Below are 27660 nucleotides of genomic sequence, written 5' to 3'. Positions count from 1 at the left end.
CCCAGACAGACGTGCAGAGGGGATACAGCCAATTACATTTTCTCACTAGGACAACCATTGAGCAGGCAATCAGACTTCTGAAGATGCACTTCTGGTCCCTGGACTGGTCAGGTGGAAGTCTGCAATGCCCTCCGACAAGGGTCTTGGTTATTGTGGTGGGCTGCTGCATTCTCCATAACATAGCCCTGCAGCGAGGTGTAGACCATGAGGACAGTGAGGCCCTGGAACGAGACAGCTCACTGGGGGGAAGAGCAGGAGCAGGAGGTGAGAGAGGAGGAGGAAGTGGAGGTTAAGGGAGATGATGCTGAACAGAGAGGTGCCCTGACTGCAGAGCAAGGTAGCCAGACATGGCTCAGGCATGAAGGGCTCGTGAGGATGCCATGAATGTCAGGGATGTCCTGATTCAGGAATGTTTCAACTGAGCCCCTCTGTCCCAGGTTGAGGGGCATGGCATGGAAGGGAGTCTGTGAAAGCTGTGCTAATAAATGCCTGGAGGACACAGCCTGGGTCTGCGTATCACCAATGAAGGAAACACATCTGCCCAGAGGCTTTCCTTCACCATGGGGGATCCTGTTATCTCTTTCACCACCTCATATCACATTTTCTGTCACGGCAGCAATAAAAGGAGTCCCAGATGTGTGGCTTAAAGTGTCATAATTTATAAAGTGCAAAGAGAGAAAAACAGTTCACAGAGACAGTAAGAAGACACCCCAGTGACCCACTTAGTGCTCTGTACTGTGGTGGCCTCCGTGTTCAGCCACTTCTACACAGTGATTCCCTGGTGGCCTCAGAGGAAGTGAAAGCAGCCTCCCACTCAACTCGGTTTGCGGCTGAGATACATGTGGTATTCATCCTCGTCTATGAGGTGCCTGTAGGGAACTCTACAGAGACTGCTGCACCTGCATCATTGCAGGGGCAGTCTTCATACTTGGCCTTGCTGCAGAGATGGTTCCCCAGTCAGAAGGGCCAAGGAAGCCAAGGAAAATGAGGGTGCCCCGTGAGGCATGGCACCCTCGTCCTCCTCTGTGACATCTTCAGTCCTTGGTTGGCACTCCGGAAGCCTGGCAGAGGACACTAGCTAGGGTGCAGCTGGCATTACCTCCAAAGGTCTCTGCACCAACAGCGCCACGCTACCCAGTATCTCATACATCCTGTGGACATCAGTGTGCAGTTCCTGCATGCACTTGGAGTGCTGCCACATATGGCTCTCCAAGAGACTGGCCACTCTGTCTATGGAAGAGCTCATGTGCTCATAGCTCTGAGCCATTGTGGTGCACATGAACTGAATGGACTCCTCCATCCTCTGCCCAGGACTCCACACTGCCTTAGGGAACTCCAACATGTGGAAGCACGTCTTCTGCTGCTGTTCAAGGTACAGCCTCCTTTCCAGTGACTCCTGAGGCCCTGTACATGTGCCCAGCTGAGCAGAGCTGTGTCTGTCCTCCCTCCTCCGAGGGGAACTGACCACAGTTCCCTATGACTCTGGCATCTCCTCTGCTCTCTAGTGCGATGATCTTCATCATGTGCCACCATACCTACACATGCGCTAGGACCCACCAAGGTGAGAGTATCTGTGCTGGTAGATGGTGCACTTGTAAGGTGTGATGGTGCTGCTTCTTCCTGATGCTCTGGGCCCGTGGAGGAGTGGGAGAGGCTGCCATGGGTTGGACATCTGCACCTGTAGCAGTCACAAGAAGAGATGATGAGAGCTAGCCTAGTAGAGTAGAAACCACTGCAGTGCTGAGGATACCTAATGTTACTCAGTGCGCAACATGTTATTAGAGTGCACTGCACCTCCTAATGACCATTTTACCCTCTGTAATCACTAGGTCCACCAGGAGCTCCCTTTTGTCAGGTCCGACTGCCTCCTTTTCCACTATCCTGGCTATCTGCACTCATGTCTGCTTTATGGGGGTAATTTGGTAAAATAAGGGCACCGTACCTCCCCTCGGGCCCTATCCCTCTCATTGCACTAAGTTTCTCCTGCAAGGAAAAAAGAGTGAGATAAGGCACAGCTGTGCTGTGTGTCTAATGTCATCTTCCCCAAGCGTTTGGAGCTGCATGTGTCATGCTACAGGTCCTCATCAGCGCTATGGCAGTGAGTTATTCTGAGGGGTGAGTAAGTGGCCTGGGCACACACCCCTGCCATGTTCAGCAGCAGCATGTGCCCTGAGGCTCCTGAGGATGTGTGTCAGCTGGAGGGTGCAAGCCCTCAGATCTTTTCAGAATGTTGAGGGTTGCCCTCACGTTGCCAGAAAATTCAGTTCCGCATTAATGAACTGAGGGGCAACCACCCTCTCCACCACCCCTACCCTGCCAGTGCCAGGCCTCTGGCTCTCTTGACTCATCTAACCTCCCTCCAGTGCAGTGGAAGGGTTTGGCAGCTCTAGTTGGACAAGGAACCCATCTCCGTATCAATTAAAGGCTCATCCATGTGAAAATTGTGACTTTAATCAGTTTCCCACCGGATGCGGGTTCGGGACCCAAAAACAATCCTAACTCCTGTTTTGCATCTCCATGGGGAAAATTCAGTCCAAGATGTGTCACATATCTGCAGCATCTACTGGAAAATTAAATGGCTTTGTTCTGAGAAAACATTGCTTATACTCATTGACTTGGTGATGTTGTTTAATGAATGTTTTGGACAGAATCATTATTATAATATGCTGTGTTATCTAATCTCTGTTAATTACATTCCTAGTTCAAACTAGCATATCTGACATTAATTTAATTGACCTGTTTTGTAAGGTTGCAGCTCATTGTTAAGTGGGGTTAAGGGAACGTAGGAGCAATGAATAGAAAAGATTTCAAACTGATTGTCTCGTGGTGCTGCTATATTGCAGACACAGTTTTGAGACCAATTCCTATCTGAAATGACGTTCCATTGGCATTCCTGCCACAGTGATTGCTGTGCATCATTTTCCACTCAGACAGTTTAGCATGCATGTACAAAACTCCACTCAGCAGCATGCAAATATTAGATACATTTTTAATGTTAGCAGAAAACCTGACAGGACAGTTGGCTCTTTGCCATCATTTAAACAGTTTAAAGCATTCCCAGGTGGTCCAACAATCATCTGCAAAGTTTGCAGTTGAAGAGCAGCAGATGTGAAGTGAAAGCAGTAATTGCCTCCTTGAGGTGGTCTCACACCACTCGCCTGAATTCAATTTGGTTGACTTCAGTACTGAATCAGACTATGAGGTTGTGTTAATGCAAATTCTATAGCTGAGTGGCCACATTGTAAATAGCCACAATAAATATGCTTTTACATTTATGGTAAGAAGAAATATATGAGAGTTATTGCCTATTATTTTGTAATCAGGGATGTCAAATTTTGCACCCCACCATTGAACACCCTCAAGGGCAAAATAGTCTGCAAACACCGAGCACCTCAATGGAAGCAAACTTTCCTTCCCATTTTCACCTTCCATCCCTTTGCCTGGTCTCCAATCATCTTGCTCTCTTTCTTTCCTCCCCCTCCACTCCCCTTCCCACTCTTTCTGTCCCCTCCTCGTATTCCCAAATCCCCATTGCCCCAATTCATCCGTTTCATCACTCATCTCACCATTCCTCCTCTCTTCAATTTCCCCCTCCCTCTTCACCCCACATCTCCCCCATTCTATCCCTCTTTTCTCATCACCCTTTTCACTTCTGCCCTGCTCTGCCTCTTCTCTTACTCCATCCCCCACTATTCTCCCTTTTCCCATTCCACTCTCGGAGCTAAGTAATTAAAATACATAACTGCTGAGTTGAATTATAATGATCCAATAAATAACAGATTACGGAGATTGCACAGTCTGCTTAAAAATATGTACTTATGCTAAGTGAAAAGAAAATATGAGGGTAGAAATTCTGATAATTCAGGATTACGCATAACTGCTTAATATGGTCATAATACATTCCTCTGTACACTTTACACATTAAAAGAAATGGATTCACACCTGCGTAGAATAGTTCCCATAGAAACACATTGATACAGGAACTTCACAAATCATAATTTTGACCCTACTGTTTAACAGTTGAAGAGCCATAGAGTCATTACAGCACAGAAGGAGGCCATTCAGCCCATTGAGTCCCTGCCAGCACTCTGTAGAGCAATCCAGTCAGTCCCATTCCCTTATTCTATCCCTGTAGCCCTGCAAATTTATTTCCCTCATGTGTCCATCCAATTTCCATTTGGCATTATTGATCATCTCTGCTTCCACCACCTTCGTAGGCAGCAAGTCCCACGGCGTTACCACTCACTGCCTAAAAGTTCTTCCTGTATTTCTTGCCCAAAAATGTAAAATCGGTGTCCCCTAGTCCTTGTACCATCAGCTAATGGGAACAGCTTTTCTGTGTCTACTTTACCTAAACCTCTCATCAAATCCATCAAATCTCCTCTCAATCTCCATTGCTCCAACAGAACAACCCCAGCTTCTCCAAACTAACCTTGTAGCCGAAACTAATTCTGTTAAATCTCCTCTGCACTCTCTCAAGGACTCACACATCCTTCTTAAAATGTGGTGGCCGGAACTGAACTAAATACTCGAGTTGGGGCTGAACCAGAGCTTTATAAAGGTTCAAAATAACATCCCTGCTTTTGTACTCAATACCTCTATTTATGAAGCCCAAGATCCCAAATTCATTGCTAACTATCCTCTCAATACGTCCTGCCACCTTCAAAGATCTTTGCACATGAACTCCCCATGTTCATCTGTCCCGGTCACTCTTTAGAAAAGTCTATATTGCCTCTCCCTGTGCCTTCTGCCAAAATGCATCACCTCAATCTTCTCGGTATTAAATTCCATTTGCCACTTTTCTGCCCATTCTGCTCGCTTATCTATGTCCTGTTGCAGTTGATTGGTGTTATATATTGTTATAACGTCTGTAAAGTGCTCAGAACTAATTAGCTGGGAACTAATTGTTATGTGTATGTGTTACAGTGGGGCCATATTCATGGCTGCACTGGAGAGTCATGTGACATGTAACAGGAAACTAGACTAATGCAGTCCTACACCAGGCAGCATGATGGCTGAATGAAATAAATAAAGACTCTAGCCTTTCCAAATTTAAAGTGTGATTATTTCCGACATCTGGGAACCAGAAAACAACCAGAAGTTGCAACATGGTGGCAGTGAGTGCCTGTGAGTAAACCTAGAACATTTTAAAAGAATAAGATTGGAAAAAATTGACTCAAGTTAGTGCCAGAGAGAGAGAAAGACAAACTGAGTGACTCGTGCAAAAACAAAAAAATGAAATGTCAGCTGGGACAAAAATTAATGCACAGCTACAGCTCATAATACAGACACATGAACATATGAAATAGGAGCAGAAGTAGGCCATTCGGCCCCTCTAACCTGCTCCACCATTCAATAAGATCATGGCTGGTCTGTTTGTGTCTTGAATTCCACAATCCCATCTATCCCGATAACCTTTGACTTCCTTGCCTAACAAGAATCTAACTACCCCCGCCTTAAAATTATTCAATGACCCTGTCACCACCACCATCTGAGGCAGAGAGTTCCAAAGTTGCACAACCCTCTGAGAGTAAAAGTTTCTCCTCATCTCTGTCCAAAAGGGCGACCCCTAATTTTAAAACAGTGTCCACGATTTCTGGACTCACCCACAAGAGGAAACATCCTTTCCACATCCACCTTGTCAAGGATCTTATATACTTCAATCAAGTCTCCCCTCACTCTTCTAAATTCCAGTGAAAACAAGCTCAATCTGTCCAACCTATCCTCATAAGACAACCCATTCATTCCAGGTATCAATCTAGTAAACCTCCTCTGAACCATCTCCAATGCATTCACATCCTTCCTTAAATAAGAAGACAAAAACTGCACAAAACTGCACATAGTATTCGAGATGTGCTTTCACCAATGCCCTTCTATCTGAAGCATAACATCCTTACTTTTATTTTCAATTCCTCTCATTATAAGGGATAGCATTCCATTAGCCTTCTTCATTACTTGCTGTACCTGTATACTAACTTTTTGTGACACATGCAATAGAACACCAAGATCCCTCTGCACCTCGGAATTCTGCAGTCATTCTCCGTTTAAGTAATACTGTGCTTTTTTATTCTTCTTGCCAAAGTGAACAACTTCACACTTTCCCACATTATACTCCATCTGCCAGATTTTTGCCCAGTCACTCAACCTATCTATAACGGTCTGTAAGCTCCTTATGCCCTCTTCACAACATACTTTCCTACCTATCTTTGTATTATCTGCAAATTTAGCTACCATCAATCCCCTCATCTAATTCATTCAAATACATTGTAAAAAGTTGAGGCCCCAGCACAGACCCCTGCGGGATTCCACTCGTCACATGCTGCCAATCAGAAAAGGACCCATTTATGCATACTGTCTGAACAATGAATAATGAATTGGGAAGCTGATGATGTCTTAGAGGCAGTTGAGAAGTTTAAACAAAAGTGCAGATTGACATTCAGTAGTTTCCTAAAAGGCACGAGTGAAGAGGGGAGGATCAGCTATATCCTTCTGTGGGCAGGAGATAAAGGATTAAATTTATTGAACAGCTGGGACCTAAGTGAAGAGGACAGCAGAAACCCAGACAAAATTCTTTGGAAGATTCAGCACCCATCTCCAGCCAAAATCAAATCATCGGATATACCGATACGAATTTGAAGGCCTCAGATAGGAACTAGGTGACTAGGTTACAGTTCTGTAACAAGATTGAAAAATGCAGCCAGAAAATGTAAGTTTAAGGACACAGGTAAAAGGCTGATAGATCAGCTCATTTGGGGTTCTGCACATCCTGAAGTACAGAAAGCTCTAATTGGAAAGGACAAGCTCACAATATCGCAGGCTGTAGACACTGCCAGAGCACATGAAGCCACGAACAGACAGATGAAGACACTCACTAGAAAAACAGCTAGTCTTCAGCTAAGCCAAGAGAAAGGTAGCAGGATTGATGCAACACAACAAAAGAATGTACACCAGACAGAGAGGAAAATGTGCAGGAGCTGTGGACGACCACATGAATTCACAGACAGAAGGAAATGTCCCACATATGGATCAATCTATCAATCTGCAGAGCTTGCAGAAAGACCAATCACTGGGAAAAGATGTGCAAAACAAGGCAAGAAGAGGTAGACGAGTCACCAGCCAGAGTAACAGGACGAATGAGTAGTGAAAGAAACCAAAACATCCATACACTGGAAGATGACAATGGGTTTGAGAACATGATAGACACAGGAACCATACAATTACACGAAATGTCTGGATGTGACAGTTTCCAGAGAAAAGAAATTCACATGACCATTCAGATCAGGAAGAGGGTGAGAAATAAGCCCACAACGATAAACCTGCGTAACATCAGCCCACTCAGACTATACCAGAAAATCTTTCCTGAAAATTTGGAGGAAAATGGTTATCCAAGGAAAGGTGCTGTGAAACTGACCAACATCATGCTAACAGCATGCGGGGGAGCTGAGATTCAACAGCTAGGAACAACCCAAATCACAAAGGAAAAGGTGTTAACTGTATGTTCTATGTCACTGAAACTGATGGTCCTACTATCCTGGGGTTGAGCAGTTGCAAAGAGCTGCAGATTATCTCAATAAACCATGAGGTGAAGGAGGTGACACTGAGGGTTGAAGATAGTAGACCCATTGAAAACTGCCCTCAATCAGAAGCAAAGAAGATCTGGTACAAATGTACCCAGAGTGTTTTGATAAGATGGTTGGATGCTTTGAAGATTTTGAGTATCATATCACTATTGACCCAGCAATGAAACCAGTGATTCATCCCCCACATAAAGTACCAGTAGAACTAAAAGGAAAGCTTGAAAGAAAGCTCCAAGAAATGGAAGAAAAGAAGGTGATTGACAGAGTCACAGAGCCTACAGATTGGGTAAATTCTATTGTGGTGAGAGAGAAGCCAAACGAACAACTAAGCATCTGTCGAGATCCCAAAGACCTGAACAAAGCAATAAAGAGGGATCACTACCCTAATTCCAACACTGGAAGAGATCACACCAGCACTGGCAGGGGCAAAAGTTTTCAGCAAGCTTGATGCCAGAAATAGCTACTGGAATGTGAAGCTAGACACAGAATCATTACTGTTGACAACATTCAACACACCCTTTGGACGGTACAAATTCCTGCGTCTACTTTTAAGTGAGCCAGGATATGTTCCAACAGAAAGTAGACGAGACATACAGGGGATACAAAGGAGCAGTCGGCATAGCTGATGATATCCAGATATATGGTGTAGATGGAAAAGATCATGACAACCATCTACATGAAGCCATGGAGAGAACCAGGAAATCTTTGATTAAGCTAAACGCAGACAAATGCATTGTGAAAGTGACAGAATGCCAGTTCTTCGGAATGGTGTACACACCTGACGCAAAATGCTGAATCCTGAAAGAATCACAGCCATCTCTGGGATGGAAGTCTGAAGAGATAAGAAAGAGTTGAGAAGTTTCCTTGGTTTGATACATGCTGCACATGTTGGAACACACAGCAAACCTGTGGGAGCTGATGAAAGAAGATGCAGAATACCAGTGGTCAGAGTCATATGACAGGAGTTTTAACAAACTCAAAATGGTAGTATGCAAGGAGACAAATCTGTCATACTATGACAGGAAGAAACCTGTCACTCTGCAAGTAGATGTTTCCACAAAAGGACTGCGAGCAGCCCTGGTACAAGAGGGAAAGGCAATAGCATTTGCTTCCAAAGCCCTAACATCAGCTTAGACAAGATATGCAAAATTAGAAAGAGAGCTTTTGGCAGTTGTATATGGATGTAAAAGGTTCCACACATATCTCTGGGAGAAAGTGGTGAGTGATCATCATCCACTGGAGCAGATGTACAAGAAAAATCTATGTATAGAACCAGTAAGACTGCAGAGATTACTCCTGGAGGCTTCAGAATTACGATTTCACTCTGAAATACAAGCCATTAAGAGAAGTAGTACTAGCAGATAAACTAACTCGGCTGTCGCCACAGGAGAACCACGAGATAGAAGATCTAGGTATAAAGATTCATCACCTAGTGAATGTAACACCACCAAAACTTAGTCAAATTAGAGATGAGACCAGGAAAGACGAGGAGTTACAGACGCTGTCTCAGCAAATGATCCAGGGATGACCTGATTAGATACAGCATACACAGCTAGCAATACGGCAATACTGGTCTATCAGAGATGACATCTCATTAGAAGATGGTGTTCTGCTGGCCGGATCCAGAATAATCATACCCAAAACAATACAGGAAGAACTTCTCCAAAAGATACATGAAGGCCACATGGGAATGGAGAAGTGTAAGCTCAGAGCCAGATCAGCTGTGTATTGGATAGGCATATACAAAAATATCGAAAATATGGTGTCTACATGCAATGTATGCCAGAAGTACAGAAACACATAACAAAAAAAGGAGATGATAGTTACTGAATTACCACCCAGACCATGCCATACTGTAGGAGCCAATTTATTCACACATAAGCAAGAATGGTATCTCATAGTCGCAGACTACTACTCAAAGTTCCCTTTTATCCGGAAGGTGAAAGACTTGAGAGCCACAACAATCCTCTCAGCAGTACGAGTTCTGTTTGCTGCGCAAGGGATTCCTGAAAGATTAATATGTGACAATGGCACCCAATTCACATCCAGAGAATTTAAGGAATTTGCTGACCAGTATGGTTCAGCACCATCACCTCATCGCCACACTACCCACGGGGACACGGGGGGTTTATAGAAAGACATGTCCAGACAGTCAAAAGAACTCTTGTGAAATGCCAAGAGACAAAGGAAGACCCAAACCTGGCCTTATTGTCACTCCGATCCACACCTCTCAAGGCTGACATGAAATCACCTGCAGAGCTGTTAAATGGAAGAAAATATAAGATCACTCTGCCAAGTAAAATACATCCTTCAAGTGACCAGGAGAGAGTGAGACAACAACTCACTGAAGCACAGGTAAGAGGAGAGCAACATTTCAACAAGCATGCTAAATCCCTACCTGAGCTGTTGAAAAGAACAAACTGTAAATGTACCGGATCCAATCATGAAAACTTGGAGCCCAGCAAAGTTGTTGGTGATGCTGAGACTCCCAAGGTCATACATGATTAAGACCAAAACCGTTAACCAAATGAGAAGGAACAGAATCCATATTTGATCTACACCTGAGCTGGAAAAACAGAAAAGACCACCAACAACACCAGAAACATCACGATCCAGTGAGACAACATTAACAATATCATCAGCAAGTGACACAACATCACCTATGCAGCGTGCCAACTCACCACTGAGAGCAACGAATGTCAAATCTACAAGATGGAGCCGCAACATCTTACGACCTAGCGATACCATGAATGTATTTTTAGAAAGGAATAGCCACTATAAAAGACTCGAAAAAGGGTTCAGATTATTTCCAAAAGTCGGTTGATAATCTTCTTTAGTTTAAAGAAAAGTTAATAACTGGGACAGTTTTATTGATATAGGGGCATTATGTTTTAAAGAAAGAGGGATGTTATATATTGTTATAGTATCTGTAACGTGCTAGGAACTAATTAACTAGGAACTACTTGTTATGTGTAACTGCACTGGAGTCATGTGACATGTAACTGGAAACCAGACTAACGCAGTCCTACACCAGGCAGCATGAGGGCTGAATGCAATAAACAAAGACTCCAGCCTTTCCAAGTTTAAAGTGTGATTATTTCCAACATCTAGGAACCAGAAAACAACCAGAATACATAACAAGAAATGTGCTATTAAGTCTATATTGCCTCTCCCTATCCCTTCTGCCTAAATGCATCACCTCAATCTTCTCTGTATTAAATTCCATTTGCCACTTGTCTACTCATTCTGCTAAGTCTATCAATGTCCTGTTTCAGTTGATTGGTATCATCCTCACTGCCACACCTCCAAGTTTGGTTTCATCAGCAAATTTTGAAATTTTACTCTGTATTCCAATATCTAAGCTATATATATATGTATATATACACAAATATATATATTATATATATAGAGTTACGACTGAGGCAGGAGCAACGCACTGTCACTCCACAGGTCACAGCGTATTGTTAAAGTTTTCCCACCCAACTGGAAAACAACCAAATTAAACCCTCTAGTGACCCCCAGAACAAAACAGACCAAACCAGGTATCTTTAGACAACAACAAATTAACTATTTATTAAAACTAAATCTTAAACACTCTTAAGATAAACCTATGCCTAAAGACCTTATAACTTTTTATTTTAACCTAACTCCCCCATTCACACACACACACACACTCCAAAATCATGGTTAACCATTTTTTAAAAATTATGTTTTAAAAAATAAGCTGTTTCTTAAGAATAAATAAATATAAGTCTTTGTGGATTACGTTCCTGATGGGTGAAGTATTCTAATGTAAAAATAATCAATTGCCACTTGAAGTCTCCACACGGATTTGATGAAATAGTCTCTTATAGATAGGCATTCAAAACACTTTGGCTGCAGCAGGCATTAAACAGATCTTTCAACGATGAGCACAGCAATAGGTCAACTTGAATTTTAAAACCGACTGTCTCTCAGTCGAAACTTTATTTCAGCAATAAAAATGGTCTCTTCAAAGGTTTTTTTTCCCCTTCTTAGGCAGTTAACTTGACCTGTAGCTCCTTGCAGAATTTTTGCTGAGAAATAGCTCTTTTCTTCAGTAGCACGCTTCGCTGGTGAGTCTCTCAAAACTGGTTTCAGCTGATTTTTACACACAGTTAAATTGTTACAATACACCATGTGACCTCTCTCTTCTCCTGTGAGCTAGGAGCAGGTGCAGCTGGCACACTGTGTCTCAGACATCCAAAAGCTGTCTTAAAGTTACACTGTTTTTTTACAGAGTCTTAAAGGCACACTGTTTTAATCTGAGGAGAAAATAAGTACAGTTCCGTGACTATATATATATATATATATATATATATATATATACAAAATAGAAGTGGTCCTAGCACTGAACCTTGGGGAACACCGCTGTCTACCATCCTCCAGTCTGAAAAACAACCATTTAACACAACTTGCTGTTTTCTGTCCTTAAACCAATTTTTTATCCAAGCTGACACTGACCTTACTATTCCATGAGCCTCAATTTTCTTAACCAGCTTTTTATATTGTACTTTGTCAAATGCTCTCCTAAAATCCATTTAGACAACATCCATTGCATTCCCCATATCAATCTTCTCAGTTATTTCATCAAAAAATACAATTAGATTAGTCAAACATGATCTGCCTTTTACAAATTCATGCTGTCTCTCCTTAATTAACTTAAAACTCTCTGAGTACCTGTTAATTTTTTCCCTGATTATTGTTTCTAAAACATTACCCACCACTGATACCAAACTGATCAGCCTGTAGTTACTAGAGATGTCCTTCCACCCTTTCTTGAACAAGGGTGTCACATTTGCAACTTTCCAATCCTCTGGCACTTTTATCATATCTAGCAAAGATTGGAAGATTATGCCAAGCCCTTCCACTATCTCCACCCACTTCTGTTAGTAACCTGGAATGTAAGCCATGCAGGCCAAGTGACTTATCCACTCTCAGCATGCCCAACCTTTTCGGTACATCCTGCCTATCAATTTTCACCCAATCTATTAACTCTACCATCTCCTATTCTACCAATATTTTGTCAGCATTCATTTTCTTGTAAACACTTATTGAGTATTCTAGCCTTGACCTGCGCCTCTTAGAATATTTCACCTTCTTTATCAGTAATAGGCTCCACTTTGCCTCTTACGACCCGCTTACTATTTATGTGCCGGGAGAAGATTTTTGGGTTTCCTTTTATGATACCTGCCATTCTATTCTCATATTACCTCTTTGCCAGACTTATTTTCCTCTTTACTTCGCCTCTCAACTTACTGTATTTGGCCTGGCTCTTGCTTGAAGAATTCGCCTGACATGCATCATACACCATCTTTTTTTGTTCCATCATATTCTCTATCTCCCTCATCATACAAGGAGCCCTGGCTTTGGTTCCCCTACCTTTACCTTTTGTTGGAATAAACCTGGCCTGTAGCTGAAACATTTCCTCTTAAAGATCACACATTGTTCCATTACAGGTTTTCCTATCAGTCTTTGATTCCATCTTACCCTTGCTAGATCCCATCTCATCCCATTGAAGTTAGCCCTCTTCCTATTTAGATGTTCTACTTCAGATTATTCCTTGCTCTTCTCCATTATTAATCTAACCCTTGTGATGTGATGATCACTCTTACTCAAGTGTTCCCCCATATACACTTGGTCTACCTCATTCCCCAGCACCAGATCCAGCGATGCCTTCTTCCTAGTTGAATCAAAAACATGCTGGTTGAGGAAGTTCTCCTGAACACATTTCAGAAATTCCTCCCCCTCCTTTCCCTTTACTCTAATGTTATCCCATTCAATATCTGGGTAATTAAAGTCTCCCAATATCCACATTCTATAGTTTTTCCTCATCTCTGTGATTTTCCTGCAGATTTTCTCTGCTATCTCTCTTTATTTGAAGGCCTAACGAATGCCCCCAGTAACATGATCATCCGCTTTTTGCTTCTCGACTCTAACCAAATGGATTCAGTCCTTGCGCCCTCAAGGACACCCTCTCTTTCTAACACGACAATGTCTTCTTTAATCAATACTGCCACCCCACCTCCATTTTTCCTTCCCTGTCTTTTCTGAACACTTTGTATCCTTGAATATTAGGTACCTAGTCCTCGCCATTTTGAAGCCACATTTCCATTAACACCACTGCATCATATTCCCACATGGTTATTTGTGTTTGTAGCTCACCAACCTTATTCACCACACTTTGTGTGTTTTCATTGGTCCCAGTCCTGTTGAGGTGCAACCCACCCCTTTTGAATAGTTGTCTCCTGCTCCAGAACTGGCCCCAAGACCCCAAGAATCTGAAGCCCTCCCGACTGCACCATGTCTCAAGCCACACATTGATCCTCCCTATCTTCCTATTTCTACACTTGCTAGTTTGTGGAACTGGGTGTAATCTGGCAAAAAAGATTTCTGAGATACAGAATTTCTTCCAAATTAGACAGCCAGTCTGAAGCAGAGCAAGTTAACACATTGTTGTATTCTGTTGGGGCTACAGCAGATGATGTTATTGCAGGACAAGGCATTGATGAGACATCTGTCAAATTTGATGAAGTTTTAAAAGCTTTTGATTCTTATTTCAACTTGTGGGGCAATAAAATATTAGAACGAGCAACATTCAACAGAAGGACCCAGAAACCAGGTAAAACATTTCATGCTTTTATCAATGACCTTTAGAGGCTAGCTGAAGGATGTGAATATGAAGATCTTAAAGCAGAATTAATAAGAGACTGCATTGTAGTAGCTATTGCTGATGAATCCCTATCAGATTTATTGCAGTCTAAAGAAGACCTCCCCCTGAACAAAGCTATACAGCTGGTGAGACAAGCAGAGGTCCACAAGAACTACAGAGCAATCCTGAGAGGTGAAAAAGACCTTGGTTCAGGAAACCTCCAGCAACTGTACAGTTCCTTAACCAGAGGACTGTAAAAGAAGCACCAGAAAAAAAGGTACATTGGGGGGAGCGAAAGACGCCATTAAACCCTGCCAGTGATGTGGTACCAAAATTACCCACAGGCACAGTGTCCTGCAAACAAAGCAGAATGCTTCCACTGTAAGAAAATAGGGCATTTTGGTAAAATGTGCTGAAGTAAAATCTCTACTCCCACACGTTCAATAGAAAAAGCATTCAAGCATAACGAAGTTAAACAACCTTCTTCAGGATGGCAACCAATACACTTTCTTGATGAGATCAATGATCCTAATCAGGCATTTTGGTCTTCAGATATATATGTTCAATGGACAAATCACTAATTTTAAACTGGACACCGGAGCACTGTAGCGATCTTACCAGACAAAGAACCATGGTTATCAACACATTTTCTGCAATCAACAGAAACTCAGTTCCATGGCTCAGGAGGGGTTGAACTTTGAAGTAAAGGGGAAGCTACAGGCAACACTCCAGTACAAGGGAAAGCAGATATTAGAAACATTGTATGTTCTGAAGCATCAGGAATTCTCTCTCTTAAGTAGATGAGCTTTTATTGACCTTCATCTTATAAAGAAAGTGGAAGATGTTAAGCAACAAGAATCTGGGAGTCACTTCCCAAAGGAAATTGTTTACTGGCCCAGCGAGACTGAAGACCGAATATGGTATTACTTTGCGAAAAGATGCTAAACCAGTTTGTCTTTTCATGCCTAGAAAGATACCACACCTACTGATGAAGCAAGTCCAACATCAATTAGAAGACATGACTAGGATGGGAGTCATTTCTTCTGTTACTGAACCTACAAAATGGTGTTCGGGAATGGTTCCAGTTCCTAAACCTAATGGTGATCTTCGCATTTGTGTCGACTTAACTGAACTTAATAAGGCTGTGGCACAAGAAGTTCATCCGATGTCCTCAGTGGATGAAAGCTTGGCAAAGTTATCCAAAAGTACTGTCTTCATGAAGCTTGACATGAATAATAGCTTTTCGTAAGTTCCATTGGGTTAGAGGTCAAGGTTAAGATTTTGTTTTAACCATCTACTGTTCAGTATCACGTCAGCACCGAAAATAATCCAAAGAACTATGTTGAATATTCTACAGGGCCTTGAAGGTGTAAAACACTATATGGACGACATCTTAGTTCACGGTGAGTCCAATGAAGAACATAACCTGAGGGTGAGAGCAGTTTTGAATCGTCTGCAGGACGAAGGCCTAACACGTAATGAGAAGTGCGAGTTTTCAAAAACATCCATTCGTTTTTCAGGACACATTGTCAGCAGTAGCGGCATACTGGCAGACCCGCAAAAGACGAGAGCCATTAATGAATTTCCACTTCCTATTTCTGTCCAACAAATTTGTCATGCACAGATGCAAGATGAAGAATGCACCTATATCCTCCAATATTGCAGGCACAGCTGGCCGCAACTGTCGCAAGTGTAAGAGGATGAAAATCTTCTTTGAACACTGAAGACACTTTACCATAGTGGATGATTTGCTGCTATATGATGAGAGACTGATGATTCCATAGTCACTCCAGGTAGAAATCTTGGGAAAAATACACCAGGATCATATGGGCTTAACTAAATGCAGAGCACCAGCTCAGGCAGCTGTGTGGTGGCTAGGAATATCAAAAGATATAGAAGAAATGATTTCAATCAAATTGCCACGAATGTGCAGTGCACAGACAGGATCAAAAAGAATCTCTTATTTCGATCCAATTCCCAACCAGACCGTGGGAATATCTAGTGATGTATCTTTTTAAAAATTTGTTCCTGGGATGTGGGCATCACTGGATAGGCCAGCATTTATTGCCCATCCTTAATTGCCCTTGAGAAGGTGGTGGTGAGATGCCTTCCTGAACCGCTGCAATCCATGTGGGGTAGGTACACCCACAGTGCTGTTAGGAAGGGAGTTCCAGGATTTTGACCCAGCGACAGTGAAGGAACGGTGATATAGTTCCAAGTCAGGATGGTGTGTGGCCTGGAGGAGAACTGCAGGTGGTCCTGTTCCCATGTGACTGCTGTCCTTGCCCTTCTAGTTGGTAGAGGTCACGGGTTTGGAAGGTGCTGTCGAAGGAACCTTGGTGCGTTGCTGAAGTGCATCTTGTAGATGGTACACACTGCTGCCACTGTGCGTTAGCGGTGTAGGGAGTGAATGTTTGTGGATGGGGTGCTAATCAAGTGGGCTGCTTTGTCCTGGATGGCGTCGAGCTTCTTGAGTGTTGTTGGGGCTGCACCCATCCAGGCAACTGGAGAGTATTCCATCACACTCTTGACTTGTGCCTTGTAGATGGTGGACCAGCTTTGGGGAGTTAGGAGGTGAGTTACTTGCCGCAGGATTCCTAGCCTCTGACCTGCTGTTGTAGCCACAGTATTTATATGGCTATTATCTATTCAGCTTTAATGGAAAATCCTATCTGATTGTAGTCAATTACTTTTCTAGGTGGATCGAGGTTAAACGTATGTACACAACAACAAATGAAGCAGTCATTTGAGTGTTACAATAAATCTTCATAACACATGATATACCTGATCAGATACTGTCCGATAATGGACCACAATTTGCAACAATTACTTCAAGCACTTTGTGGAAAACTGTGGATTTGTACATCTGACAAATTCTCCGAGGTATCCACAGTCTAATAGAGAAGTTAAGCGAGCAGTCAGAACTATTAAAGCACTGTTAAAGAAAAATCAAGATTTTCAAACAGCACTTCTGAGCTGCAGAACTACTCCATTGCTATGTGGATTAGCGCCTTCAAAGCTGTTAACGGGAAGAAAGCTTAGAGCGTAACTTCCAATTCTACCCAAGGGTTACAAGTCCATGATTATCAGAGAGTTCAAGACAGAGAAAAGTCTTACTGAAAGGAACAAGCCTGGAATTATAACAGGAAATACCTTACTACGAACCTACTGAAGTTGTCAGAAGGGCAAAAGGTATGGGTACGAGACCAAAACAGAGAAGGAGTAATTGTCGAGAGCAAGGACAATCAACAGCGATCTTATTCAGTAAGAACTTCAGAATGTACTACAAGAAGAAACAGAAGGCATCTTATTCCTATTCATCAAAGATACCATTCGGTCATACATTTATATAAATCAGAAGTTGAACCTGAAATTCAGAAAACACCGAATACTACAAACTTCAATGAAGGCCATCCAAATCAAGAAACAAGAGTTCAGAGAAAGACTACCAATCTTCCGCATCTGACGGCAACAAGATCAGGTAGAGTTGTGAAGCTTCCTGACAGATTGAATCAATGAAGTCAGAGACTTAGGGGGGAAGTAGGGTAGTATGTAAATGTAAATAAAAAGTGAATGTATGTAAATATATATAATTGGATAAAGACTTGCAGGGAGATGTAGTATCAGGGTCTGAAATGTTGAGAGAGTGTAAAGAATACCTCCTACCATGATAATGTAAGAGATCACACGTGAGAGACTTGAAGATAGATGCAGCGTGGCTTTAGAGGAGTCACACAGACTGATGTGAAGCTGTACATAGTTGTAATGCAATAAAGGTTAATGTTCTAATTACTCCAGACTAAGTAATCTCTCTAAGCTAGACTAACTAATCATATTAAGGTGGCAGTGTACCAAATAAACAAACAACAATTGTTACCGACACATACCACAACTTCTGGCTCACTCCCTTCCCCCTGCAGAATATTCTGCACCCTTTCTGTGATGTCCTTTATCCTGGGACTAGAGACACATGTGATGGTTACAGAAAGGCTGTCTGTCCCCCTAACTATGAAATCTACAATAACAACTTGTTTCAACTAGGCATGGCATGCAGACTAGTTCACCATGCAACCCAATGGCCTAGAATTTTGGTAGCAGCAGTTTTTGGGTGCTTGGGTTGGGGGGACAGGGGGTGGTAGGATGTCTGAGGGTAAATGCCACAATAGTGAGGTTTGAGATGCTCCATATATTGATATTGACTTTGTTGTCATAGAGTCGGTGCAGAGCTACTGCTCGCCAGTGGACAATGGAGAGCAATTGGGCCACTGTTAGTGCCTCAACTAAATGGATCCTAGGATCGTGTCAGAAATATGTGAGAAGAGGAGGCCAAGAGAACAGAGGACTGTTGGTTGGGTGGGGGTTTCTTGGGGTTTGGGATCCTGAAGTCACAGGGGTTTTGAGGCTTGGAATTTCCAAGGACCTTGGCACAGGGCCGGGTGGGACAGGGCTGGGAGCAGTGGTGATCAGGAGGGCCCTTTAATGTGGAGTTGGGAGGAGCCCCACCTGGCTCCACGTTCAAGCCTACGCAGCCCAATTTCTCAGCGATTAAGTCTGGTGAAGATGGGATGGATCCTTCTAAGAACAGACTGTATTACTATTTCTAACGCACATGTGGGCATACCACCAATGTTTTATATGCGATGGTCTATGTGTCTCCTGTGTCACAGCTAGAACAATGTTTCACAGTTACTCTACATGTTCCATCCTCCTAAGCCTACTGGCTGGCAATTACTTTCTTCAGGTTGCTCATTATCTTTTACCCAGAAGAGTTCTTCTCTGCATGCATCTTTCATCCTTTTGGCTTATTTCAGTTTCATCCTCCTTTGTAACTTTCTTGACTGTCCTTCCTGCTGCTCTCCATTGTAATTTAATTTGACAGAGCTTCGTAATGCGAACTGTGGATCCAACAGAGCGAGTTCTTGATCTCAGTGAATAAGAGCCATGTGGAGTTGACGGGCAATTCCTCAGGAGGAAGGAAAAAAAATCATAGGCTGTGATAAACCAAATTGTTCTCAGTCACTTCTAAGTGAACAATCTAATAGAAGCATTAGCAAAAGTCTAGAAAACTGGAGATTGCACATTATACTCTTCAGCCACAATATTCCACAGAGCAGAAATTCTAACAATACATTGAAACGAAGTGAAGTGAGGAATAGGGGGAGAGAGGAGTTGAACACTTGGCTGCAGGGATGGTGTAGGAGGGAGGGTTTTGGTTTCCTGGATAATTGGGGCTCTTTCTGGGGTAGGTGGGACCTCTACAAACAGGATGGTCTTCACCTGAACCAGAGGGGTACCAATATCCTGGGGGGGAGATTTGCTAGTGCTCTTCGGGGGGGGTTTAAACTAATTCAGCAGGGGGATGGGAACCTAAATTGTAGTTCCAGTGTGCAGGATGTTGAGAGTAGTGAGGGCAGAGATAAGGTTATAAGGACACAAGAGGGCACTGGCAAGCAAGAGCTTGGTTTAAAATGTGTCTACTTCAACGCCAGGAGCATCCGGAATAAGGTGGGTGAGCTTGCAGCATGGGATGGTACCTGGGATCTCGATGTTGTGGCCATTTCAGAGACATGGGTAGAGCAGGGACAGGAATGGATGTTGCGGGTTCCGGGATTTAGATGTTTCACTAAGAACAGAGAAGAGGGTAAAAGAGGAGGGGGGTGTGGCATTGTTAATCAAGGAAAGTATTACAGCGGCAGAAAGGACGTTTGAGGACCCGTCTACTGAGGTAGTCTGGGCCGAGGTTAGAAACAGGAGAGGAGAGGTCACCCTGTTGGGAGTTTTCTATAGACCTCCAAATAGTTCCAGAGATGTAGAGGAAAGGATAGCAAAGATGATTCTTGACAGGAGCGAGAGTAACAGGGTAGTGGTTATGGGGGACTTTAACTTTCCAAATATTGACTGGAAATACTATAGTTCGAGTACTTTAGATGGGTCTGTTTTTGTCCAGTGTGTGCAGGAGGGTTTTCTGACACAGTATGTAGACAGGCCAACCAGGGGCGATGCCACATTGGATTTGGTACTGGGTAATGAACCCGGCCAGGTGTTAGATTTAGAAGTTGGTGAGCACTTTGGTGATAGTGATCACAATTCGGTTAGGTTTACCTTAGCGATGGGCAGGGACAGGCATATACAGCAGGGCAAGAATTATAGCTGGGGGAAAGGAAATTATGATGCGATTAGGCAAGATTTAGGATGCGTAGGATGGGGAAGGAAACTGCAGGGGATGGGCACAATCGAAATTTGGAGCTTATTCAAGGAGCAGCTACTGCGTGTCCTTGATAAGTATGTATCTGTCAGGCAGGGAGGAAGTTGTTGAGCGAGGGAGCCGTGGTTTACTAAAGAAGTTGAAGAGCTTGTCAAGAGGAAGAAGAAGGCTTATGTTAGGATGAGACGTGAAGGCTCAGTTAGGGCGCTTGAGAGTTACAAGCTAGCCAGGAAGGATCTAAAGGGAGAGATAAGATGAGCAAGGAGAGGACACGAGAAGTCATTGGCGGATAGGATCAAAGAAAACCCTAAGGCTTTCTATAGGTATATCAGGAATAAAAGAATGACTAGAGATAGGTTAGGGCCAATCAAGGATAGTAGTGGGAAGTTGTGTGTGGAATCGGAGGAGATAGGGGAAGTGTTAAATGAATAGTTTTCGTCAGTATTTACAGTGGAGAAAGAAAATGTTGTCGAGGAGAATACTGAGATACAGACTACTAGGCTAGATGGGATTGAGGTTCACAAGGAGGAGGTGTTATCAATTTTGGAAAGTGTGAAAATAGATAAGTTCCCTGGGCCAGATGGGATTTATCCTAGGATTCTCTGGGAAGCCAGGGAGGAGATTGCAGAGCCTTTGTCCTTGATTTTTATGTCGTCATTGTCGACAGGAATAGTGCCGGAAGACTGGAGGATAGCAAATGTTGTCCCCTTGTTCAAGAAGGGGAGTAGAGACAGCCCTGGTAATTATAGACCTGTGAGCCTTACTTCGGTTGTGGGTAAAATGTTGGAAAAGGTTATAAGAGATAGGATTTATAATCATCTTGAAAAGAATAAGTTCATTGGAGATAGTCAGCACGGTTTTGTGAAGGGTAGGTCGTGCCTCACAAACCTTATTGAGTTTTTTGACAAGGTGACCAAACAGGTGGATGAGGGTAAAGCCGTGGATGTGGTCTATATGGATTTCAGTAAGGTGTTTGATAAAGTTCCCCACGGTCGGCTATTGCAGAAAATACAAAAGTATGGGATTGAAGGTGAATTAGTGCTTTGGATCAGAAATTGGCTAGCTGAAAGAAGACAGAGGGTGGTGGTTGATGGTAAATGTTCATCCTGGAGTATAGTTTCTAGTGGTGTACCGCAAGGATCTGTTTTGGGGCCACTGCTGTTTGTCATTTTTATAAATGACCTGGATGAGGGTGTAGAAGGGTGGGTTAGTAAATTTGCGGATGACACGAAGGTCGGTGGAGTTGTGGATAGTGCCGAAGGATGTTGTCGGTTACAGAGGGACATAGATAGGCTGCAGAGCTGGGCTGAGAGATGGCAAATGGAGTTTAATGCGGAAAAGTGTGAGGTGATTCACTTCCGAAGGAGTAACAGGATTGCAGAATACTGGGCTAATGGGAAGATTCTTGGTAGTGTCGATGAGCAGAGAGATCTTGGTGTCCAGGTACATAAATCCCTGAAAGTTGCCACCCAGGTTAATAGAGCTGTTAAGAAGGCATATGGTGTGTTAGCTTTTATTAGTAGGGGGATCGAGTTTAGGAGCCACGAGGTCATGCTGCAGCTGTACAAAACTCTGGTGCGGCCGCACCTGGAGTATTGCGTACAGTTCTGGTCACCGCATTATAGGAAGGATGTGGAAGCTTTGGAAAAGGTGCAGAGGAGATTTACTAGGATGTTGCCTGGTATGGAGGGAAGGTCTTACGAGGAAAGGCTGAGGGACTTGAGGTTGTTTTCGTTAGAGAGAAGGAGGAGAAGAAGTGACTTAATAGAGACATTTAAGATAATCAGAGGGCTGGACAGGGTGGATAGTGAGAGCCTTTTTCCTCGGATGGTGATGGCAAACACGAGGGGACATAGCTTTAAGTTGAGGGGTGATAGATATAGGACAGATGTCAGAGGTAGTTTCTTTACACAGAGAGTAGTAGGGGCGTGGAACGCCCTGCCTGCAACAGTAGTAGACTCGCCAACTTTAAGGGCATTTAAGTGGTCATTGGATAGACATATGGATGAAAATGGAATAGTGTAGGTCAGATGGTTTCACAGGTCGGCGCAACATCGAGGGCTGAAGGGCCTGTACTGCGCTGTAATGTTCTATGTTCTATGTTCTATGAAACAATATATAACAGAACAAAAAAATGCTGCATCAATGTTTTGCATATAATTAAGGTTTGAATAGTCAATTAGCAGCCAGGTCTGACAACTGATGATTTTGCAATAGCAAAAGGACTTTATCAGACATTTGCATTACTTTAGATTGTTTAATAGTCCTGGTTTTCACGCTGTAAGTTCTCCCATTATGGGCCTCAAAGGCATATAATTAGACTCAATCTCCTGATATGAAAAGCAGAACCAAAGAGATTTACAGAACAGAAGGAGATTATTTGGCCCATTCTGCCTATACTGGATCTTTGTTATAGCAACCCAAAACTAATCACACTGCCCTGCACTCATTCTATAGCCTTGTATCTTTCTTTGCTTCAAATATATACCTACTTTTCCCTTTACAGATCTGATGGTCTCTGTCTCAGCTGTTCGTTCTGTCAAGGCATTGGATCGTCTAACAACCCTCTGTGAAAGGACTTTTTTCCTAATCTCTCTCCTCACTTGCTAAGGACTTCAAAATAGCATAAAATTATTTTCACCTACTATTACTATCCAAAACAGGTCGAATAATGGTAGAAACAGCAGTGGAAATCAGATACCAAGGGATGTCACTGCCTCTGTTCCTTGACTTTAGTCAACATCCCTCCAAAGCTGCTAGGACCATGGATTCCTTCCTTGCCCTCTGCATGCAAATATTGGTGGGGAGGTGGACGCCATGTTCTGAACTGCTTCCTCCAATCTCCCTTCCCCTTAATGCCCGTTTCTCTGAACCAGCATGGCATGTCTATTAGTAGCACCTGTGGGAGAGGCAGGAAAGCACAAAGCCCCTGGAAAGAGAGGTAGAGCTTGGTGGGACTTTTGTCTCTCTTCATTTCACCCCAGTTTCCCACCTGTTGAAGGACTAAGTCTCAAATGTGCTTTCAGTAAAAATTTAGATGTAGTCTGTGAGCATCTTCTGCTGCTTTATTATGGTGCTGCAAAAGTGGTCCCACAATAGTACTGGCAGTAATATTCTGTGATTGCAGTGATAGATTCCCACTTGCTGGTGAGAATCCCAGTGGGAGCATACCCTGTATACCGAATCTGACCTAGGAAAATGGTTTTGGTAGGGTCAGAACAGCAGGTTGGGAATCCAGGCCACTGGGTATAAGCATAAGCATATTAACCTGGATTTTCTTTGGAGTTCTCCTGACCATCCACCGTGACTTTGGAGGAAGGTTGGTGGAAATAACATAAATATTTATGCCTTTTCTTGGGTTTCCGCTGAAGTTATGGCAGAGGATTGGAAGAAGTACCCGGGAATTTCTGGTTCACTGGGTCGAAACTAACTGCTACAAATGTGTGAGAGGAGGGAGGGAGGGAGAGATCACGGGTCGGGGGAAAGATCATGGACCGTGGAGTATGTTGTGGTTGTGGGGAAGGGTCCGGGAGAAGGTCGCAGATCACGGAGAATATTGTGGTTGTGGGGGGTGGTGTTTGATCATGGGGGCAGAGGGCAGCAGATTGCAGGGGGCAGTGGATCACAGAGGGCATGGCAGGTTAGATTATGGGTTAGGGGAAGCACTCATGCTCCCCACGGCTCACAAATGGAAAACCATTTACTCACCGGATTCAGCCATTCTCCCTGCCCTTTAGTTGCTGGGTTTTCTGAGCCCTGGCAAACTAGCCTGCAGCTGTTAAAAGTAAAACTGTGGTTACATTTGAGGCACGCAGCCTCATTGATATATTTAAATGATGGACCCTCCCCGGAGATCAGGTTAGTTGCCTGTCCCCTAACCCTACTAAACTGTTAAAATCATGGTTATCTGTTAAAACCAGAAGCCGGCGTATTGGAGGTGGGTTGAGATTGTGTTTCAGATTTTTGAACTTTGAACCTCCTCTCTTCCCATCCTGGGCGATTATAATTCCCCTCTAGGTCCTGTTTTGTGAGAGAAAGAGGTGGTCAAATTGAGAAGTTTTGATAAGGTTAGTAGAAGAAATGCTATTTCATTAGTTAATGAGTTGATAACATGGTGCATAAATTTAAGACATTTTTTAAAAGAACTGAGGGAGATAATTTCCCCCCCCCCCATGCATTTGACTGTATGGTCATAGAATGCCTGACCAGGAACACTCGTGGAAACAGAATCCATAATAATTTTTGAAAGGGAAATGAACAAATATTTGTTAAAAAAATGAAAAGGTTTTGAGGAAAGGGCAGGAGGCTGGGACTGAGTGGATAGTTTGTTCAGAAAGCCAGCAAAATTGTGATAGGCCAAATGGCCTGTACTGTAAAACTCCATGAGATAGAAAATTGCCATGAGTCGTAGTGCTAAACTGGAGTTATCGCATCGGCCGCCTGTTGAAGTCAATTAAACTGAATATCAGACAGGGAGTATCAGAGTAGCCAGTGTGATAATGCCAGTTTGGCGCTACAGCCAAAACCAGATTTCTACGGCTATAATTTGACTGTCTTTTGGAAGCTAGGAACAGACATTCCCAGTCGTGAGTTACTATTCATTGGCCACAACATGGAAAGGTTAAAAAAAGTACACATATCAATATACAAATTGACATGTGAACCCAGCTTTCCATGGGTCAGCATTTCCTTTGGCCAATATATTTGTTATTGAGCCGTGCAGTAGTGTTGTCTGCTGCAATCTATCCACCAGGCAGATCTAGTTTCTTGACAATGCCCATGGTAGCAATGCCCATGGTAGCATCAATGACTCACAGCATGTGTGGGTGGAGCAAGAAAATTGCTATTGGTTGATTGAATTACCTCCCTCTGTAAATTTCTCAACAGCTATTACTACCAAGCCACCAATTATGACCTTGTCTGAAACAAAAGCTTTGTACTTGGCTGAAGTTGTGCCATCAGCAGGGACAGTGTCTAATAATGTACTCACTTATTATTCAAGAGATATTTATGATCAAACATTTATTGTCAAATTTTTCAATCTTATCTGTATTCTAACACTGAATCAGACATTCATTGAGTTTCTGGCATTTCATATATGTTTGTTGTAAAAAAAGCATAATAGAAGTAGGGGAAGGATTGCATATCTCACCAGCAATATAGGTTATGCTTTTTTTTCATTTTTCTCTCCACTTCTCAATGAAGCACTGACTCACTTTGTGGCCTAATCCCACAGGTGCTAGCAATACAATAGTATCTCGCCTAAGTGACCAGTCTTCAGGGTGCTAATTTTGCAACCCTACAACCCCAGCAGGGAAGGTACCCTGAAGAGACTGCACTGAAGTTACAACACCATAGCTCTGATTCTCCAACACATGCTCCCTGCTAACTTGGTTTCCCACCAAAACAAAATCAACTTTCATTTATGTACATTTGCTTATGTCCCTTGGCATCTCAGAGACATAAGCAAAATAAACAACATGGAATTTGCCCGCAAGCGTCAGCCAGATAGCAAATGTTGGCAACTATTCAATTTTGGCTGATGGATGATCACAATTGAGGCTGAGTTTGATCATGTCCTCTCCTAACAATTAACAATGGGAATTCTGGCTAATTTTTCCCTTTCTCTAGCACAAATACAATGACACCAGGGGCTGGATTTTCAGCCCCCGCTGAGGCCAGGATTGGAGGTGGGTGGGAGCTAAAAATAGCCCTGCCAGCCAGCGTGCCAGTTCCCTGGCACCATCCTGTCAACAGGCTATTTTTTTGGAGGTGGGATTGGGGGCCGGCAGGGCTACTCACCCTCATGCGGCAGGTAGCCGATCAGGCTCATTATGAGCCTAATTGAGGCTAATTAAAAGAGGCCAACTGGAATTTTCAAGTCAGCCACCAGGTTTCCACAGTGGCAGGGCCAGTTTAGGCGCATGGAGGCGGGCCGGGGGCCAGCACTCCAGGAAAGCTAGAGGCCTCCCAGCTTACTGGATGCAGGAGCAGCCACAGGTCACCATGTAGAGGGGTAGCCCCCACCCACAGTGGTAACTTGGCTGTTGAATCTATTTTTTAATTAAAAATTTAAAAGGTTGGAGAGAGAGCACCTCCATCTTGAAGAACCTTCTCTCTTCCTTAACTTCTATAACAATCTGCTTCTCTTCTCAAGCATGAAGGCCTCTGATTGGCCCTCCAGGTTTGAGAGCCTGCCCGCCATCCTTAAGTGAATGGCAAACCTACCCTCTGTCCATTAATTGGGTGCCCTGGGGAAAATCACAGGTGAGTTACTCAGAAACAGTCCCGACTTCTGTTTCCCAGATCCAGAGGAAAAATTCAGCCTAAGGTGTATTATATCCACAGATGTCACAGGTTTGATTAGCTATTTCCTCACAGACTAGGGATTGAACCCAATCAGTATGGCTGAGTACCACGCCACAGAATGCATTTACCCACTGAACATTGATGTGCATTATTATCCATCTTCTAATCAGCTAATTATCAGAGAAAAGTATGTTCAAAATTTTAAATAAGCTTTTTATTTAATAAGGATGATTTTTGCAAAAAGCTAATGCCAATATTTTTCTACATTTTAATTTGTTTCTATGTTTATCAATCATGGAATCCTGTATTACTTTTCTTATGCTAAATGTGCTTTTATTTTGAGAAACCCGATGCCAGGCAAGAATATTTGAATTGAAACAATAATGAAACATGTTAGAAATGTACAGCAGGTCAGTCAACATCTGAAGGACAAAGATAGGTTTAAATGGACCCTTCATTAGAACTGATCCCAAATTGTCTGCTATACATATCCAACATTTCTATCAGAATTCAGATTTCCATTACTCACAGTTTTTCTTTTTCCCACTCCAATTCTAATTGATTTTGCTGGGATTTTTAACCTAGGAAAGTTAACTGAAATGCAAGTTGAGCAGGTAGCAGCTGAAGGGTGACCTGATAGAGATCTTTAAGATTATGTAAGGGTTTATATGATCGATGTAGAGATGTTTCCATTTGTGGGAGGAGACTAGAACTAGGGGCCATAAATGTAAGATCATTAATCATTAGTCAAATAGGGAGTTCGGAAGAAACTTCTTTACCCAGAGAGTGTTTAGAATTGGAACTCACTGCCACAAGGAGCAGCTGTGGTGAATAGCATTGGTGCATTTAAGGGAATCCAGATAAACACATGTGCTGAAAGGGTGGAGGAAACTTGCATG

At 43.0% G+C, this 27660-nt stretch overlaps 1 protein-coding gene across 2 annotated transcripts in view; it reads left to right on the top strand.

Moving 5' to 3' along the window:
• Positions 1-27660, top strand: part of grm5b (glutamate receptor, metabotropic 5b) — a 755124-nt gene that overhangs the window by 512794 nt on the left and 214670 nt on the right. The window lies entirely within an intron of this gene.

This window comes from Heterodontus francisci, chromosome 6, assembly GCF_036365525.1.
Source record: "Heterodontus francisci isolate sHetFra1 chromosome 6, sHetFra1.hap1, whole genome shotgun sequence".
In the NCBI taxonomy this organism is placed as follows: domain Eukaryota; kingdom Metazoa; phylum Chordata; class Chondrichthyes; order Heterodontiformes; family Heterodontidae; genus Heterodontus; species Heterodontus francisci.
Note: the sequence above shows the minus strand (reverse complement) of the source record. Positions and strands in the feature narration are given on the sequence as shown.